The sequence below is a fragment of the Lissotriton vulgaris genome, chromosome 6 (assembly GCF_964263255.1).
Source record: "Lissotriton vulgaris chromosome 6, aLisVul1.2, whole genome shotgun sequence".
Classification (NCBI taxonomy): domain Eukaryota; kingdom Metazoa; phylum Chordata; class Amphibia; order Caudata; family Salamandridae; genus Lissotriton; species Lissotriton vulgaris.
In genome coordinates, this window is record NC_141694.1 from 770,535,969 (window position 1) to 770,553,299 (window position 17,331).

The window sequence follows — 17,331 nt, forward strand, 5'->3', positions numbered from 1 at the left end:
CTCAGGTTGAATCTGGTTGATTTGGCCATCGAGTTGATGTGGTCTTGCATGCTCAAATTGCAGTCAATGGTTATTCCCAGAGATTTTGCTGAGTCCACGATGTTCGGTGGGCAATCTAAGGCTGTGATAGCCTTGATCCATATCTGCATCTCGGGATTGGTTTTTGGAGGGGAAATTAGGAGAAATTCTGTTTTCTTGGCATTAAGTTTAAGTTGATTGGAGGTGAGCCAATGGACAGTTGATTTCAGGGCCTTTTTCAGGGAGAGAATATCCTTGAGAGAGGAGACTTTGATGTGGAGCTGAGTGTCGTCAGCATACATGTGGTAGGAGATATTCGCTGTGCGTAGTACTTCGGCAAGTGGTTCAAGGTAAAGGTTGAAGAGGGTAGAGTACAGGGTTGATCCTTGAGGGACTCCGACCTTGACCGGAGAGGGAGCAGATAGGTGCAAACCGTTTTGGAGGAAGGATCTAAACCATTCTAGAAAAGAGCTGTCCAAACCCATCCTCAGTTTGAGCCGTTCAATTCGTTTTTCGTGATTGATCGTGTCGAAGGCCGAGGATAGATCTAAGAGGAATAGAAGGAACATTTCCCTTGGTCCAGGGCTTGGAGGGCATTGTCAACGATGTGGAGCATGGTCGTTTTAGTGCTGTGCCCAGGGCTGAATCCAGATTGGAAGTCATCGAGAAGGTGGAAGTTGTTGATGTGTTGACTTAGTTGCTGTTGTACACACTTCTCCAACACTTTGGCTAAGAGGTGGATGTTGGAGTTAGGTCTGAAACTGTCAGGGCTGGCTGGATCCAGCGATGGTTTTTTAAAAATGGGGAGAACTTAGCCGGCTTTCAGAGAGTCAAGAATGGAACCCTGCTGGAGCAAGGCGTTAATTATTGTGGTCCAGGTAGGAATAATGGATTGGGCGACAGCCGCTAGGCAGTTGGAGGGGAGCGAGTCGTTGAAATGGTTATTCGGGTTTAGGGACGATAAGATTTTAGATACGGAGTCTTTGTCATAGAGGTTGAAGTCAGTCCAAAGTGCTTGATTTTTTTGGTGAAGTCTGTGGGGGCATCGCAGGAGAAGGGGGCAGGCCAGGTAGGAGATAGAGAGTATGTGGCGGCACTAAGTTCACTTTCTAAGGCTGCGACTTTGTCCACGAAAAAGGAGGAGAATTCTTCAGATGATATTAAAGTCTTGGGGGTTTCTTTTGAGGTTTTGACCAGTTTATTGGATTGGTGTTTGACCAGACCGAAGAGCTTACGAGGTCTGTTCTTGGCGTTCTCAAGTTCGAATCTGAAAAATTCATTTTTTGAGTTCAGGATGTTCTTCTTGTAGGCATTTCTGGCCTGGCGGAGAAGTTTTAGATCTGCGGCGGAGGGGTCCTGTCTCCAGATTCTTTCAGGTTGCCGGAGGTATCTCCTCTCATTGTTGAGCGGTCCAGTGAACCAGGGGTTCCTGTCTTTGGTTTGGGTTCTTTTTAGCTTTAGTGGGGCTAGGTCATCCATAATGTTCGAGATATTTGCAGAGTAGTGGTTATTGAGGCCATTGACCGTTGAGTAATGCGAGGTGGGGAGGTCAGACTTGCAGCGAGCCTCCCGTTCATTGTGGTCCAGGTTTCTAGTGTCTCTAATCCAGCATCTGGGAATCACTGGTTGAGGAGCCCTTATCTTGTGGGTGCCAGGTAGCAGGAATGTGATGACGTGGTGGTCAGACTAGTCACACAGGTCTATGGAGATAAGCTTGACTGTTGATTCCTTGGAGATGATCCAGTCAAGGATGGCCCCTTTTGAGTGTGTTGGGAGAGAGCAGGCTTGGGTCAGGGCTTGATCGGACAGGAGGTCTTTGATGGCGTGACATGAGGGTCCTTGGGGTCATTCCAATGTAGCTTGATATCACCCAGGAAGATATCTTTGAAATTGGAGGAGAACTTAGCAGTAATAACTTCCATGAGGTGGTCAGTGAAGGAGTCGTTCGTGCCAGGGGGATGATCGATGATATGTAAGTTGCACAATAGGGTGGAACTGCTACAAATGGAGAGTGCGAGGTATTCGCAAGAGTCGGTGGAATCAGCCAGACGTTCAGTGACATTGAGGTTAGAACAGTAGATGCAGTCGATGCCCCCTCCTTTCTTGCTAGATTGCCTGTCCAACCTGGCAATGTTATAGCCGGGAGGGACTAAAAGGTCCAGGCAATGAGATGAGGAATCGTTGAGCCATGATTCTGTTAGAATAGCTAAGTTGAAGTTTTTGTTCAGGATGAGTGCAGCAATGTCAACAGCGTGTTTAAACGCCAATCGGCAGTTGATTAAAAGGCCAGACAGAGAGGAATCAGCTGGAGTGTTGGGAGTCAGGGTGGATAAGTGTACAGGCGCTAGGTTGCTCTTGACCACACTTCTGTTGCGGAAAGTAGCCGATCTGTTGGTGTTGATAGAGACTGTGCGGATGGCAATTTGGGCTCTCATGACTAGCGGGCAAAGGGTGGTTGGGGCAGGGTTGTAGTCGCTGAGGATGGCAAGGATTTCCTCTTCAGTGAGGTCTAGTGGACTAGGCGTGTGCTTGCGAGGGCGAAGGTGTCTCAAGGGTAGTGGTAGAGGGTGCTTGGGGAACTCTAGTGGTGTGGGGGATGGAGTTCAACTGGGTTTTGATGTTGGCGAGGGAGAGTTCAGCAAGGTGAAGGAGGTTCATTAGATCTAGTTTGGAGATGTGGATACTCTGAGTTAGTTTGGCAGCTCTGGAGTGCTGTGTTTCGAAATCCCTATAGAAGGGATACGTTAGCAGGCAGGGTGGCAGTGGCTTTGGGACGGTACTATCGGACTCACTGTAAACGGGAGGCGTTAGAGGGCGGGAAGGTAGTAGATCTAGAGTCCTAGTATCGGGTGTATCGTGGGTTTCCAGCGACAGACCTGTCTCATGGTCAGCGTGTGGGACTGGTGGGGAGTAGACCAAAGGTCCGGAGAGAAGACTATTGGAAAGGATAGGAGATGAGTTAGCCATGTTGGAAGGAGCGGTGGTAGAGACTCTTAGAGAGGTGGTTGGTGGGCTGGGCGAGCAGGTTCGATCTGTGTCGCAGGTGGTTAGAGCTGTATCAGGCTCACAGTTAGAGTGAGGAGCTGAAGGGGAGGAGATCAGAGGTGCAGGGATGTTTCTCCTGGTACGGTCAGGAGCTGTGCGAGAGGGGATGGAATGATCTGTGTTGGGAGCCCAAGGAGGGCTGGTTGGAAGGTGTCTAGGGGCGCTAGTCAGTTTGGTCAGAGGGTCGTCGGGGCAAGTGGTAAATACTCTGTTAGTGTCACTCACATGGTTGCTGAGGTGTAAGAAAAAGTTTGCAAATTTGTTAAGGTTCCAGGATGAGGCTTGGATCAAGACAATGCCGCTTTTTTCAAGGGTGATTGTGAGGTCAGCTCGCAGGGTTGCGGAGGGTGCTATTGTAAGCTTAGTGCCATGTGGAATGTCCCTGGTTGCACATAAGTTGAGGAGGTGCACAAAGGTTTTGCGCCAGTAGGGGGTTCTTCTGGAGTAGAAGATTAGGTCATTGATGACTGTGCCATTGTCTGTGCTGTAACGTAGGTCCGAAACCAATGTCTCAGGGTGACTCTTCAGGGTGGAGTGCTTGAAGGTCTCTGCGGCAGCTTTGGAGTGTTTGGGAGGGTAGACCAGAGAAAGAAGGAATTCCCCAGTATCACTTAGGCTGGGCCCAGCCATTCTGGCTAGGGTGGGTACTATAGCAGCAACACCAGTCAGTTAGGCAGTTGCGCGGCTGCCTGATTGTAGGGGCAAAGGACCACGTGTGCTAGCAATGATCAGAAGAGGCCATGTGTAGGGGTAGGGCTGCAGTGGAGAGCTGATTGATTAGTCCAGTCGCAGGCCTCGGTCCTGGGTGATGATAAGGCGGACAGGGGATAGTAGGCGTCGGAGCTCGCCGGACCACAGGGGGTGCTGGGAACCTGTTCCAGAGCAGTGCAGCAAAGTAAATAGGGAGACGGGTTTATGGTGCTCGGGGTCAGGTTATGGCTTCAGAAACTAGCTGGGCTTGGGAAGCTGTTAGGTGCGTTGGCGATTTCAAAGGCTAGTTAGAGTGTGGGTAGTCATGTGGATTTACTACGCCGCCATTTTAAGGTCAGGCATTGGGAGGCCATTACAATGTCCATGTAACACCGCCATCTTAGGGTCAGGCAGCAAGCTGATTGAAGTGATAGTTGGGCCTGTCCTGGGTATGAGTCACATTCACATAGGCATTAGTTTAGACTAAGCACCAATCTGGTGTGTGGCGAGAACAATCAGGGAAAGCAGAGATCTGGCGAGGTGCCGCCATTTTAGGTCTAGGCAGGGATTGTAGGGCTCGGGGGAGTCCGTCGGAGAGTGCGATCCAGGCAGGGCAGGTGCTGGCAGGCGCTGGCAGGGGGAGATCCGCCGCGAGACACAGGCCCCAAGCGGGGCTCCACCGGGCTCCAGGCAGGGATTGTAGGGATGATACACAGAGACCACACTAACAAGCACAGAGGAGGCATTGCCATCATTCCCAAGGAGCCCTCCATTGCACCATCACCAAAGACAATAACTCATCAATCATGGAACTCCTCAACTTCCAAATCTGAACAGACGCCAAGACCACCATAAGAGGGACCCTTGCCTAGAGACCACCGAGACTCGGTACCAGCTTTTACAATGCTATCACCGAATTAATCTCTTCCTGACTATCAACTCCAAGCACTATATCTTCCTAGGAGACTTCCACTTCCACCCCGATGACCCTAATGACACCAACTCCACCATCCTCCTGGAAAGCATGAGCAACATCGGCCTCACACAACTGGTCACAAGCCCCACACACAAGCCCCACATACTCGACCCAATCTCCACAGCCAGTGGCAAAATCAAGTTCAGCCACATCTCCGAGCTATCCTGGACCGACCACAGCATTGTCCACTTCACCACCACAGGCCCACGGGACACTCCACTAAACCCCCATCCCCTCACACCGCAGATAGAACAAAGTCTCGGGACCCAAAGGACCACCACCCTCAACACCACCAGGCCCGACACCACTCGCAACCTTGAGATGGCCATCTAAAACTTCTCAGAATAGATCTCCAAATGCGCCGACACAGTCCCCCCCATGAAACAGCCAGCATGAGCAGATCCAGTAAGCAAGTCAGCTGGTTCACCCCCAAAATCCGACCCTTCAAACATGAATGGAAGCAACTGGAGACAAGATGGCGCTACAGCAGGAATCCCACAGACCTCACCACTTTCAAATCAGCCCTCAGCAAATACCATCACCGCCTCAAAGAAGCCAAGGACACCCTAACCAATCGCATTGAGGCAAACACCAATCACAAGAAGGAACTCTTCAGCATCCTCAGGCAGTTTTCCAGCCCATTTGCCACCAGCAATATGATCTACCCTTCCCAAGCCCTCCGTGACAGCCTGGGCCAACTACTTCCACAACAAGATATCATATATCGACAGCAAGTTCGATCCACAGCCAACCGAGCTCAGCCGCCTCCTGACACCAATCGGCGACACCAACCACCACCTGCTCACTGCTTGGGAGCCACTCGCCACCACAGCCATTATGACCTCGATTAACTTCAGAGCACCAACAGACCCCTGCCCCCAACACATCTTCAACCTGGGATGGAAGGTACTCAGCAGTGCACTCACCAACATCCTCAACTCATCCATCACCACAGCCACCGTCCCCGACGCATGGAAACACGCAGAGGTTAAATCCTTCCTGAAGAATTCCTCAACCGATCCTAACAAAATTACCGCCCCATCTTGCTGCTTCCTTTCCTCCACAAGGTCCTGGAGAATGCCATCAATCGCCAGCTCACCTATCACATGGAAGAGAACAACCTACTTGACGCCGCCTAAACCAGTTCCGTTTTAACTACAGCACTGAGACCGCCTTGATCGCCACAACCGACTACATAAGATCCCTCCTCGACCGAGGCAAGACACCAGCCCTGATCCTCCTCGAAATCTCAGAGGTTTTCAACACTGTATCCCACCAAACCTTCATCAGCAGACTCCACATCGTCATCAATGGAAACTCCCTCAAGTGGAGCACATCCTTCAACACAGGACGCATGCACAGAATCTGCTTACTGCCCTTCCCCTCCAAGCCCAAGATCATCATCTGCAGCATTCCCTCAAGGCGCCTCTCTCAGCCCCCAGTCTTCAGTGCTTACATAACCCCACTAGCCAACATTGTCCGCACCCACAGACTCAAAATGATCTCATATGCCGATGACACCCAACTCATCCCCTCTCTCACGGATTACCTCACCACCACCAGATCCAACTTCCAGAACGCCATGACCAAAGTCACCAACAAGATGAGATCTAATTGACTGAAACTGAACACTGACAAGAAGGAAGTGCTCATCTTTAGGAGGAACACCAACTTGGGAAGACGCTTGGTGGCCCACTGCACTCGGACCCTTGCCAACCCCCAAGGACTATACCCACAGCCTTAGCATCATCCTGGCAGCAAACTCAACTTGAAACGACAGGTCAATGCAGTGTCCTCCTCCTGCTTCCACACCCTCTGCATGCCTCGAATGATCTTCAGATGAATCTATATCAACACCAGGAAAACCGTCATCAAAGCCCTCATGATCAGTTGACTTGACTATGGAAATGCACTGTACGTTGGAACCACCACCAAACTCATGAAGAGACTCCAGACTATACAGAATACCGCAGTCAGACTCATCCTCAACCTCAAACTCTCCGGGCAGACCAGCATCACCCCTCACCTCAGAAGCATCTACTGGCTCCTGGTCCAGCAAAGATGCCAGTTCAAGCTGCTAATTCACGCCTACAAGGCCCTCCACAACACCAGATCCACCTACATAAACCTCCGCCTGACTCTGCACCAACCCACCAGACAACTCAACTTCACATCTCTCACCCTCGCACACGTCCCCCGAGTCCAACAGAGCCGCAGCGGAGGTCGTTCCTTCTCTATGCTGCCAAGTTCCTGGAACAACTTCCCCCTCCACCTTCAAACCGCACCATCACTCGCCGACCTCTAGAAGGAACTCAAGATCTGTCTCTTCGACTAAAAGGCCCACAGGCCACAGCACCTGGATATCCCCTGGGGTGATAAGCTGGGCTATACAAATATTGTTTAATTGATCTCCATCAGGCAGCACTGATATGCATCTTGCCGTTCAGGGGCCCAACATCCCTCACTTCAGTCGTGCTCCAGGTCTCCATTGCAGCTTCAGCACTCCGCTGATCACCAGGTACAGGTCGCTACGTCAGAGCATCAGCAACGAAGCAGGGGTGGTGCGCTCCCTATGTTCGGGGCAGCTCCACTGCCTAGGCACTTCGGTTGAGGCCTCACCAGAGTTTTCCACTGTGCAGCTGGCCACCAGCAGGCAGCTCGCCCCACTACCAAGTTCCTCAGTAGCCATAGAAGCAGTCGCTCAGGCAGGGTCGCTCTCCTCTGTAACGTCCCCGCATTGGTGTCGGCAAGGTCTCTATGCTCACTGATTTAGGATCTTGGCTCTGGAGTGAAGCCCGGATAGGTCCCTCTAGCAGCCGCCTGCATTGCTCAGGAACTGCTTGTGTTCCCCATTTTTGGAGCACCATCACACAGCCCATTAATTCATAAGTCTAGCCTCCTGTCTCAACCCAAGCGGCTGCAAAACATCACAGCAAAGTGCCAAATGGGGTTAGGAGTGTACTTAGCACCTCCTGGATGTCACCAGGGCCAAAAGGATCAGTCAAGATGCCGTTGGATGGGGTTTGCCAAGCAGGAACTCCGGTTTGTGCATCCTACGCCATCCGCACCTGGCCACGCCCCTGCAGTGTTGACCACTCACCACGAATCTTAGGAATCGATGATGCACTGGGTGAGTAGGGATATGGAAGTATATGTCCTTCAGGTCTAACGCTGTCATGAAATCTTCCTTGTGAAGTATGACATCCTGAACGGTGGTCATCTGGAAATGCTTTGACAGAATGAACTGGGTGAGTGAGCCAAGGTCTAGTATAGGTTGAAGCGCTCCATCCTTCTTGGGAATAAGGAAATACACTGAGTTTACACTTTGTCCCCTTTTGTGAAGAGGTACTAGTTGTATTGCCCGTTTTTGAAGGAGAGCTTGAACTTACTCTTCTAGTAGGTTTGTTGGCTGTAAAACATGTGCTTTAGTGGTATGTTGGGTGGTATGGAATTGAAGGTAATAGCCTATTTGGGCTATATGAAGAACCCACTGATCTGATATGATTTCTGGCCATATGGCTGGAAATCTTGTATCCCCCTCCCCTCCACCGACTAATGTTATATGCTTGAGGGGTGCCCTGGGCAAGTCAGTGCTTGGTGTTCCCTTGGGGAACCACACTTGCCATTGCCTCTAATATTGCTATCCGTGTAACATTCCCTTGAATAATCCCTGGTGTTTGGTAGGTGTGCATCGGCGAGGTTTGACCTGCTTTCTGTGAGCCGCTTGGGTATGGCAAACGGAACAAACAACCTTCAGGTGGCTGTTTGTAGGGCCCCCAAGGACTCTGCAATTCCTATGTCTTTCTTGATCTTTCCTAGCATGTCATCCACTTGAGAAACAAAAGATGTTCCCCATCAAATGGAATGTTAAAAAGGTGGTGCTTCACCTCAGGTTTAAAACCTGGCTCCCTTAGCAAGGCCTGTCCATCTCGTGTGCATCGGATGGTGACACTAGATATTACTTTCCCATTTGCCACAAGTTCTTCCCCACACTTTCTGTATGATTCTTGAAGATGCAGTATGAATGGCTCCATTTCTTCCCAATAGAATGTCATACCTTTGCAACATCACAGAATTGACGATGCACTGGTGGGTTGATGCACTTACAGCAATTCATTTGCCTGCAACATCTAAATGCTTACTCTCTAACGAGGAATGCTCTCTTACAGGCTGTATGTACAACTAAAGAGTCTATTGGAACCTGTGAGTTTATGCAAATATTGCCCTCTGGGAAAATTGTATGCTTCTTTTCTATCCACAGTGTGCCTACTTTGGCAGCAATTAGATCTTTAAAATTATCAGGGGCAAACAATTGTCCCCTTTAACAGTGAGAATAACTGAACGCTATGCTCAGTTTTTTAGAGGGTCTCTCTGAAGGAAGTGCCTTTATCTTTCACAATGTGCATAGAGATATTATGCTGTTGAGTCACTCACTGAATTACAGCATGGTATGCTGTTGTATCGTCAGGGATGCTTATACTGGATAAGGCTCAATGTCTTTATCCACATTATAGTATTCCCATACATCATCCCCTGCCCCAGCGGGTTGGTCATACAGATCCCGAGTACCCCATAAAGGATGCCTGGATCAGAAAAGGAATAAGTAGATCTTTCTGGAGATTGTGGTGGAGGCGAGGGGTGCAGTGGTGTGATTTGCCTTGGTGGAAGAAGAGGCAGTGGTGTTTGTGGTGGTAATGAAGGAGGTGGCTAAAGTGTAGCTGTTGGGGCTGGCTTTGGTATTGAAGAGGTAGATGCAGACTAAGGAGGTGTTGTCTGCTCCTTGCACCTCTTATGTCCTGAAGTCATGGGGATCATACTCAAGTTCTTTCTCGAATGTCAGCTTCTTTTTATTTGGTATTAGAGGTAGTGAAGAGACTGGTAGTTTTTGTGGACACCGTCAGGATTTTACCTGTATTTAGGTAAATGAAAAGTCATTTTTGGTGAGCATCAAGCTTTTCTGCCTGTCTTCCTAATGTCGGTACCTCTGAAGTGGGAATCAAAAATCCCCTCAACTTCAATTTCAGCGGTGAGCAATCTTGTTTCTGCATCAAAGCTGATAGTGCTCTTTTCTACCTCGAAGGCGGAGGTTTGTGTCCCACAGTGCGTGTGTGGCTCTGCCCTTTCGAGTATGAACGTTTGTCTCGGCTATGACCTAGGCCTGAGAAGAGGGTCCTCGAAGTTCTTCCTGGACACTGAGAGGGTCCAGTTCCCCAGTAATGTCTGGGGAGTCAGAGATTGCTTAACACAGTATCATTGAATGTGCCTGGCATCCCTCTCTCTCCTATATCTTAGTGACTTTTTACACCTAAAAGCTTGGCAAAAACTGCCCTTCGAATCATGGTGCTGGAGAGAGGCAGAGATTACAATCCTCATGCTGGTCGGGCCAGGGATACTTATAATTACAATGTGGGCAGATATGTAAGGGAGCCTTCTCCATCTAAACCACATTCTTCGAGACCAAGTCTTTGATGACTCCTCGAAAACAGTCAGATATTTTCGGTCTAAGTTGCCAATGGTATGGGGTTGATTACAGGATTCCTCTGGAATTGATCAATCGAACCAGGGCCCTAAGCTTACCTGCGCAGATACAATACTTGAGCCGTTGCTTTCCACGTCTGAACCTGATAGTGAAGAGAAAAAACAATCTTAGGGTGAAGCGCAGGCCCATGCGCATACAAGGGAGAAGTCACCCGAAACTTTGTTGAAGAAAAACAACTTGTAATGTCCGAACATAACACTAGATGGCAGTAATATGCCACATGTGTATTTACAGCAACACATGTTACAGACCCTTATTTTCTGAGCTATTCGTGCTAACAAACGTAGAATTTTCAATTTTCTACAGTGCACGCAAGATCTCTGTATTTCAGAGCTAATCATTTTCTGAAGGTTGCAGAACTAAGTTACAAGGCCATTTTACCATGCAGAGATCGCTTTTTGGAAGGAAATGAAAAACGCAACATTTACCTAGCCTTCTGTGTGTCTCAGCAACATTTACCTGATGACCACAGCTACAGAGCCAGTGTATTAGAAATTGCGCAGAGGGAAGCCCCCCCTTTTTTCCATTAAGAAAACTTTGGAGGGAAGAGTATAAAGAAAGATAGATTAAGATTTGAGAAGTGTGACAATGACTGAGAGGAGATTTGCCAGAGAGATGCTATCCCACTAAGGACGAACAGCCCTTTAGAGTCTAAGGTATACCGAGTTGTATACATAAATTGGCATATATGCACTAGAGAGATTACTAGCTCCTCTGATAACATAATTATAGAGCTAACAAAACGTATATCTATATATATATATATATATATATATATATATATATATATATATATATATATATATATATATATATAACACGAGTTGCCCCATATGAGGATATCACACATGAAGAGGTGAGCGCACACAGCTGCTGGCAGCAGGATTCTCAGTCAGCCCTCCAATCTTCAAAAACGTGACTGCCAAACGCGTTTCGAGCATGTAATGCTCTTGATCACTGGCTCATTCCATCAATGCAAAGAAAAGCGGATTTGAGTGGAAACAGCTTTAATTAAGTATACAGACCCGCCCATGTGGGCGTTAGCAGAACAGGGCATCATGGTCTTTGTAGTGTAGCCCATCGTCGCTCTCTGTTAGTTCCATACACAACCAGATTGGGTACCGTTTTTCAGCTTGGAATGTTCACAAATTAATGTTTACCCCAGTGGGCATGAGGATTGCCAGGACCGCTTCCAACCCAGCCAATGTAAATCCAGCAGTTAGGCCCTCTTCATTCCTGGCAGCGCTCGTCACATCCGAGCGCCATGGAGCCGCAAAGCAGCGGCAGGACATCCTCGCGCCCAGGCTAGCCGCCAAACATCAAAAACACGAGTTGCCCCATATGAGGATATCACACATGAAGAGGTGAGCGCACACAGCTGCTGGCAGCAGGATTCTCAGTCAGCCCTCCAATCTTCAAAAACGTGACTGCCAAACGCGTTTCGAGCATGTAATGCTCTTGATCACTGGCTCATTCCATCAATGCAAAGAAAAACGGATTTGAGTGGAAACAGCTTTAATTAAGTATGCAGACCCGCCCATGTGGGCGTTAGCAGAACAGGGCATCATGGTCTTTGTAGTGTAGCCCATCGTCGCTCTCTGTTAGTTCCATAAACAACCAGATTGGGTACCGTTTTTCAGCTTGGAATGTTCACAAATTAATGTTTACCCCAGTGGGCATGAGGATTGCCAGGACCGCTTCCAACCCAGCCAATGTAAATCCAGCAGTTAGGCCCTCTTCATTCCTGGCAGCGCTCGTCACATCCGAGCGCCATGGAGCCAAAAAGCAGCGGCAGGACATCCTCGCGGCCAGGCTAGCCGCCAAACATCAAAAACACGAGCTGCCCCATATGAGGATATCACACATGAAGAGGTGAGCGCACACAGATGCTGGCAGTAGGATTCTCAGTCAGCCCTCCAATCTTCAAAAACGTGACTGCCAAACGCGTTTCGAGCATGTAATGCTCTTGATCACTGGCTCATTCCATCAATGCAAAGAAAAGCGGATTTGAGTGGAAACAGCTTTAATTAAGTATACAGACCCGCCCATGTGGGCATTAGCAGAACAGGGCATCATGGTCTTTGTAGTGTAGCCCATCATCGCTCTCTGTTAGTTCCATACACAACCAGATTGGGTACCGTTTTTCAGCTTGGAATGTTCACAAATTAATGTTTACCCCAGTGGGCATGAGGATTGCCAGGACCGCTTCCAACCCAGCCAATGTAAATCCAGCAGTTAGGCCCTCTTCATTCCTGGCAGCGCTCGTCACATCCGAGCGCCATGGAGCCGCAAAGCAGCGGCAGGACATCCTCGCGGCCAGGCTAGCCGCCAAACATCAAAAACACGAGTTGCCCCATATGAGGATATCACACATGAAGAGGTGAGCGCACACAGCTGCTGGCAGCAGGATTCTCAGTCAGCCCTCCAATCTTCAAAAACGTGACTGCCAAACGCGTTTCGAGCATGTAATGCTCTTGATCACTGGCTCATTCCATCAATGCAAAGAAAAACGGATTTGAGTGGAAACAGCTTTAATTAAGTATACAGACCCGCCCATGTGGGCGTTAGCAGAACAGGGCATCATGGTCTTTGTAGTGTAGCCCATCGTCGCTCTCTGTTAGTTCCATACACAACCAGATTGGGTACCGTTTTTCAGCTTGGAATGTTCACAAATTAATGTTTACCCCAGTGGGCATGAGGATTGCCAGGACCGCTTCCAACCCAGCCAATGTAAATCCAGCAGTTAGGCCCTCTTCATTCCTCGCAGCGCTCGTCACATCCGAGCGCCATGGAGCCGCAAAGCAGCGGCAGGACATCCTCGCGGCCAGGCTAGCCGCCAAATATCAAAAACACGAGCTGCCCCATATGAGGATATCACACATGAAGAGGTGAGCGCACACAGCTGCTGGCAGCAGGATTCTCAGTCAGCCCTCCAATCTTCAAAAACGTGACTGCCAAACGCGTTTCGAGCATGTAATGCTCTTGATCACTGGCTCATTGTATCAATGCAAAGAAAAGCGGATTTGAGTGGAAACAGCTTTAATTAAGTATACAGACCCGCCCATGTGAGCGTTAGCAGAACAGGGCATCATGGTCTTTGTAGTGTAGCCCATCGTCGCTCTCTGTTAGTTCCATACACAACCAGATTGGGTACCGTTTTTCAGCTTGGAATGTTCACAAATTAATGTTTACCCCAGTGGGCATGAGGATTGCCAGGACCGCTTCCAACCCAGCAAATGTAAATCCAGCAGTTAGGCCCTCTTCATTCCTGGCAGCGCTCGTCACATCCGAGCGCCATGGAGCCGCAAAGCAGCGGCAGGACATCCTCGCGGCCAGGCTAGCCGCCAAACATCAAAAACACGAGTTGCCCCATATGAGGATATCACACATGAAGAGGTGAGCGCACACAGCTGCTGGCAGCAGGATTCTCAGTCAGCCCTCCAATCTTCAAAAACGTGACTGCCAAACGCGTTTCGAGCATGTAATGCTCTTGATCACTGGCTCATTCCATCAATGCAAAGAAAAGCGGATTTGAGTGGAAACAGCTTTAATTAAGTATACAGACCCGCCCATGTGGGCGTTAGCAGAACAGGGCATCATGGTCTTTGTAGTGTAGCCCATCGTCGCTCTCTGTTAGTTCCATACACAACCAGATTGGGTACCGTTTTTCAGCTTGGAATGTTCACAAATTAATGTTTACCCCAGTGGGCATGAGGATTGCCAGGACCGCTTCCAACCCAGCCAATGTAAATCCAGCAGTTAGGCCCTCTTCATTCCTGGCAGCGCTCGTCACATCCGAGCGCCATGGAGCCGCAAAGCAGCGGCAGGACATCCTCGCGCCCAGGCTAGCCGCCAAACATCAAAAACACGAGTTGCCCCATATGAGGATATCACACATGAAGAGGTGAGCGCACACAGCTGCTGGCAGCAGGATTCTCTGTCAGCCCTCCAATCTTCAAAAACCTGACTGCCAAACGCGTTTCGAGCATGTAATGCTCTTGATCACTGGCTCATTCCATCAATGCAAAGAAAAGCGGATTTGAGTGGAAACAGCTTTAATTAAGTATACAGACTTTTGAAACTTTTGCAAAGGAGCAGATGGCTTGATTATCCTGTACTCCACGAATAAAGGATTCAACTCACCGTGGTGTGGCTTCATGTTGGAGGCAACTTGTTTTTTTAAATATATATATATATATATATATATATATATATATATATATATATATATGTATATTACCTACTGGCGGACGCCAGTAGGTATATATAGTTAGGACCTAGTTACCATAGGAAATTCCGAACATTCTATTGGGAATAACTTTGGCGCTGATTGAGGGATCTGCTGTAATTTTCCTTAATTTTGCCTCGCTGCGCTCTGCTCCTTCGCTGAAAGTTTCGGGGTGATTCGTCAAGAGGGGTCCGAGAAAAACGGGGGGTCCCAAAACGTGTTTTCCCCATGTTAATTTCCATAGGGACATTCTGACAAGGCTACAGCTCGAACGGCTGAACGGAATTATACCAGATTTGACAAAATGGTAGGGACTGGTATGCAGCAGTGCCTTTTGTATGTTTGGTGTAAATCCCTCTAGTAGTTCTTGAGAAAATTGAATTTGAAATTTTTCAAATGGCATTTTCTATGGGACCTTTAGACACGGCTACAGCCCGAACGGCTGAACGGAATTACGCCAAACTTGGCAAAATGGTAGGGACAGGTATGCAGTAGTGCCTTTTCTATATTTGGTGAAAATCCCTCCAGTAGTTGTTGAGAAAATGAATTTGAGCAAATTATATATCTATATGCGCTCAACATTCTATTGGGAATAAATTTGGCGCCGATTGAGGAATCTGTGTGTAATTTTCCAGAATTTTGGCCAGCTCCGCTCCGCTCCTTCCATGAAAGTTTTGGGGGGATTCGTCAAGCGGGGGCCGAAAGGGGGTCCCAAAACGTGTTTTCCCAATGTTAATTTCCATAGGGACATTTAGACACGGCTACAGCCCGAACGGCTGAATGGAATTACACCAAACTTGGCAAAATGGTAGGGCCTGGTATGCAGATGTGCCTTTGCTATGTTTGGTGAAAATCCCTCCAGTAGTTCTTGAGAAAATTGAATTTGAAATTTTTCATATGGCATTTTCTTTGGGACCTTTAGACATGGCTACAGCCCGAACGGCTGAACGGAATTACACCAAACTTGGCAAAATGGTAGGGACAGGTATGCAGTAGTGCCTTTTCTATATTTGGTGAAAATCCCTCCAGTAGTTGTTGAGAAAATTTAATGTGATCAAATTATATATCTATATGCGCTCACCGTACGCGCACCGTACGGGTACGGTACGCGTACGTGCGCGTACCCTTACGTGTGCGAGCGAGTTTCTGATTGGCTGGCAGTCGACTGTCAACATTCCAAACTGTCCAAACCAGGAAGTGTTGGCCACCATCTTGTTTTTCAGGAGAACTGAGGCACAAGAGAGCCCAAACCAAGAGTGGAAAACACGAAAAGGGGGCAGGGTAGAGACCCCCAAACCCTCTAGCCCTTCTCAGGGGGTCCCAAAAGGACCCCCAAGGGCAAAACAAAAAAAAAAAAAAAAACCAAATCGCGGGGTACGCGCACCGTACGCGTAGGGTAAGCGTACCGTGCGCGTACCCCGCGATTAACATTTTTTTAAATTTTTTCTTTGTACTGGGACCCCCTGAGAAGGGCTAGGGGGTCTCAACCCTGCCCCCTTTTCGCGTTTTCCACTCTTGGTTTGTGCTCTCTTGTGCCTCACTTCTCCTGAGAAACAAGATGGCTGCTCAGGTGGTCCCAGAAGGATAATAACATATATAAATGTTATCCGCTAATAGAATTAGCATTTACAAAACCTTTGAAATTTATTGAAAAAAAATATAGGTTTCACGCCTGATATAGTTAGGAATTAGCATTTAAAAAACATTGCAAATTCACTGAAAAAACTATAGGTTTGAAGTCTTATATAGTTAGGAATTAGCATTTAAAAAACCTTGCAAATTCACTTAAAAAACCATAGGTTTCAGGACTTATATAGTTAGGAATTAGCATTTAAAAAACCTTGCAAATTCACTTAAAAAAACATAGGTTTCAGGCCTTATATAGTTAGGAATTAGCATTTTAAAAACCTTGCAAATTCACTTAAAAAACCATAGGTTTCAGGCCTTATATAGTTAAGAATTAGCATTTAAAAAACCATTGAAATTGCTCCTATATAGTTAGTTGTACTAACTATATTTCGCGCACCCGCAATCCACTGCTGATGATGTCACATATTACATAATTCATGACATGGTCAGTGACATCATTGATGACATCACTGATGACATCACTGATGACATCTCATTTGACATCACTGATCACATCACTGATAATATCATTCATGTGATAATACGATGCACCTCCTCACACTCTAATATAACCTTTGATACACCCAGTGTTAAATACAGACTACCATTCTTGAAACCATTGACACACCAATACCAGTTACTACATGCAAGGTTTTTTAAATGCTAATTCCTAACTATATAAGGCTTGAAACCTATGGTTTTTTCAGTGATATATATATATCTGTACGTTTTGTTAGCTCTATAATTATGTTATAAGAGGAGCTAGTAATCTCTCTAGAACATATATATATATATATATTCATAAATGGTAGGTAGGAACTACAGTAATCTTTTAAGGGAGGAAGGGATGTTAGATGTAAAATGCTTTGGGTATTTTAAATGTTCTTTTGGGTTTTATTATGACTGGTGAGATTATTATATGACCATAATTCTGATACACACGATTGTTCATAATAAATACGTTTGTGTTGCAAAACACTAACTACTCTGTGAGTCTACTGCTTGTAGGGACTGTGGAATCGGTCCACACGTACATATGTGTATATAAATACCCCTTGAAGATAGGAGTTCCTCTGCAGGGTTTTCTGACAAATTTGGAAACTCATGACACCAAACCATCCTGGCCTATAAAAGTAACAAAATAAATGTACTTAATAAAGTTTGGAATGAGATATTACACATTATGATGCTTAAAGCAGCACAGCT

The 17,331-nt window shown here is 47.5% G+C and overlaps 1 protein-coding gene across 4 annotated transcripts in view; it reads right to left on the reverse strand.

Moving 5' to 3' along the window:
• The window catches only part of LOC147707956 (importin subunit alpha-6), a 395,564-nt gene that overhangs the window by 55,885 nt on the left and 322,348 nt on the right, over positions 1–17,331 (reverse strand). The gene's annotated exons all lie outside the window — the stretch shown is intronic.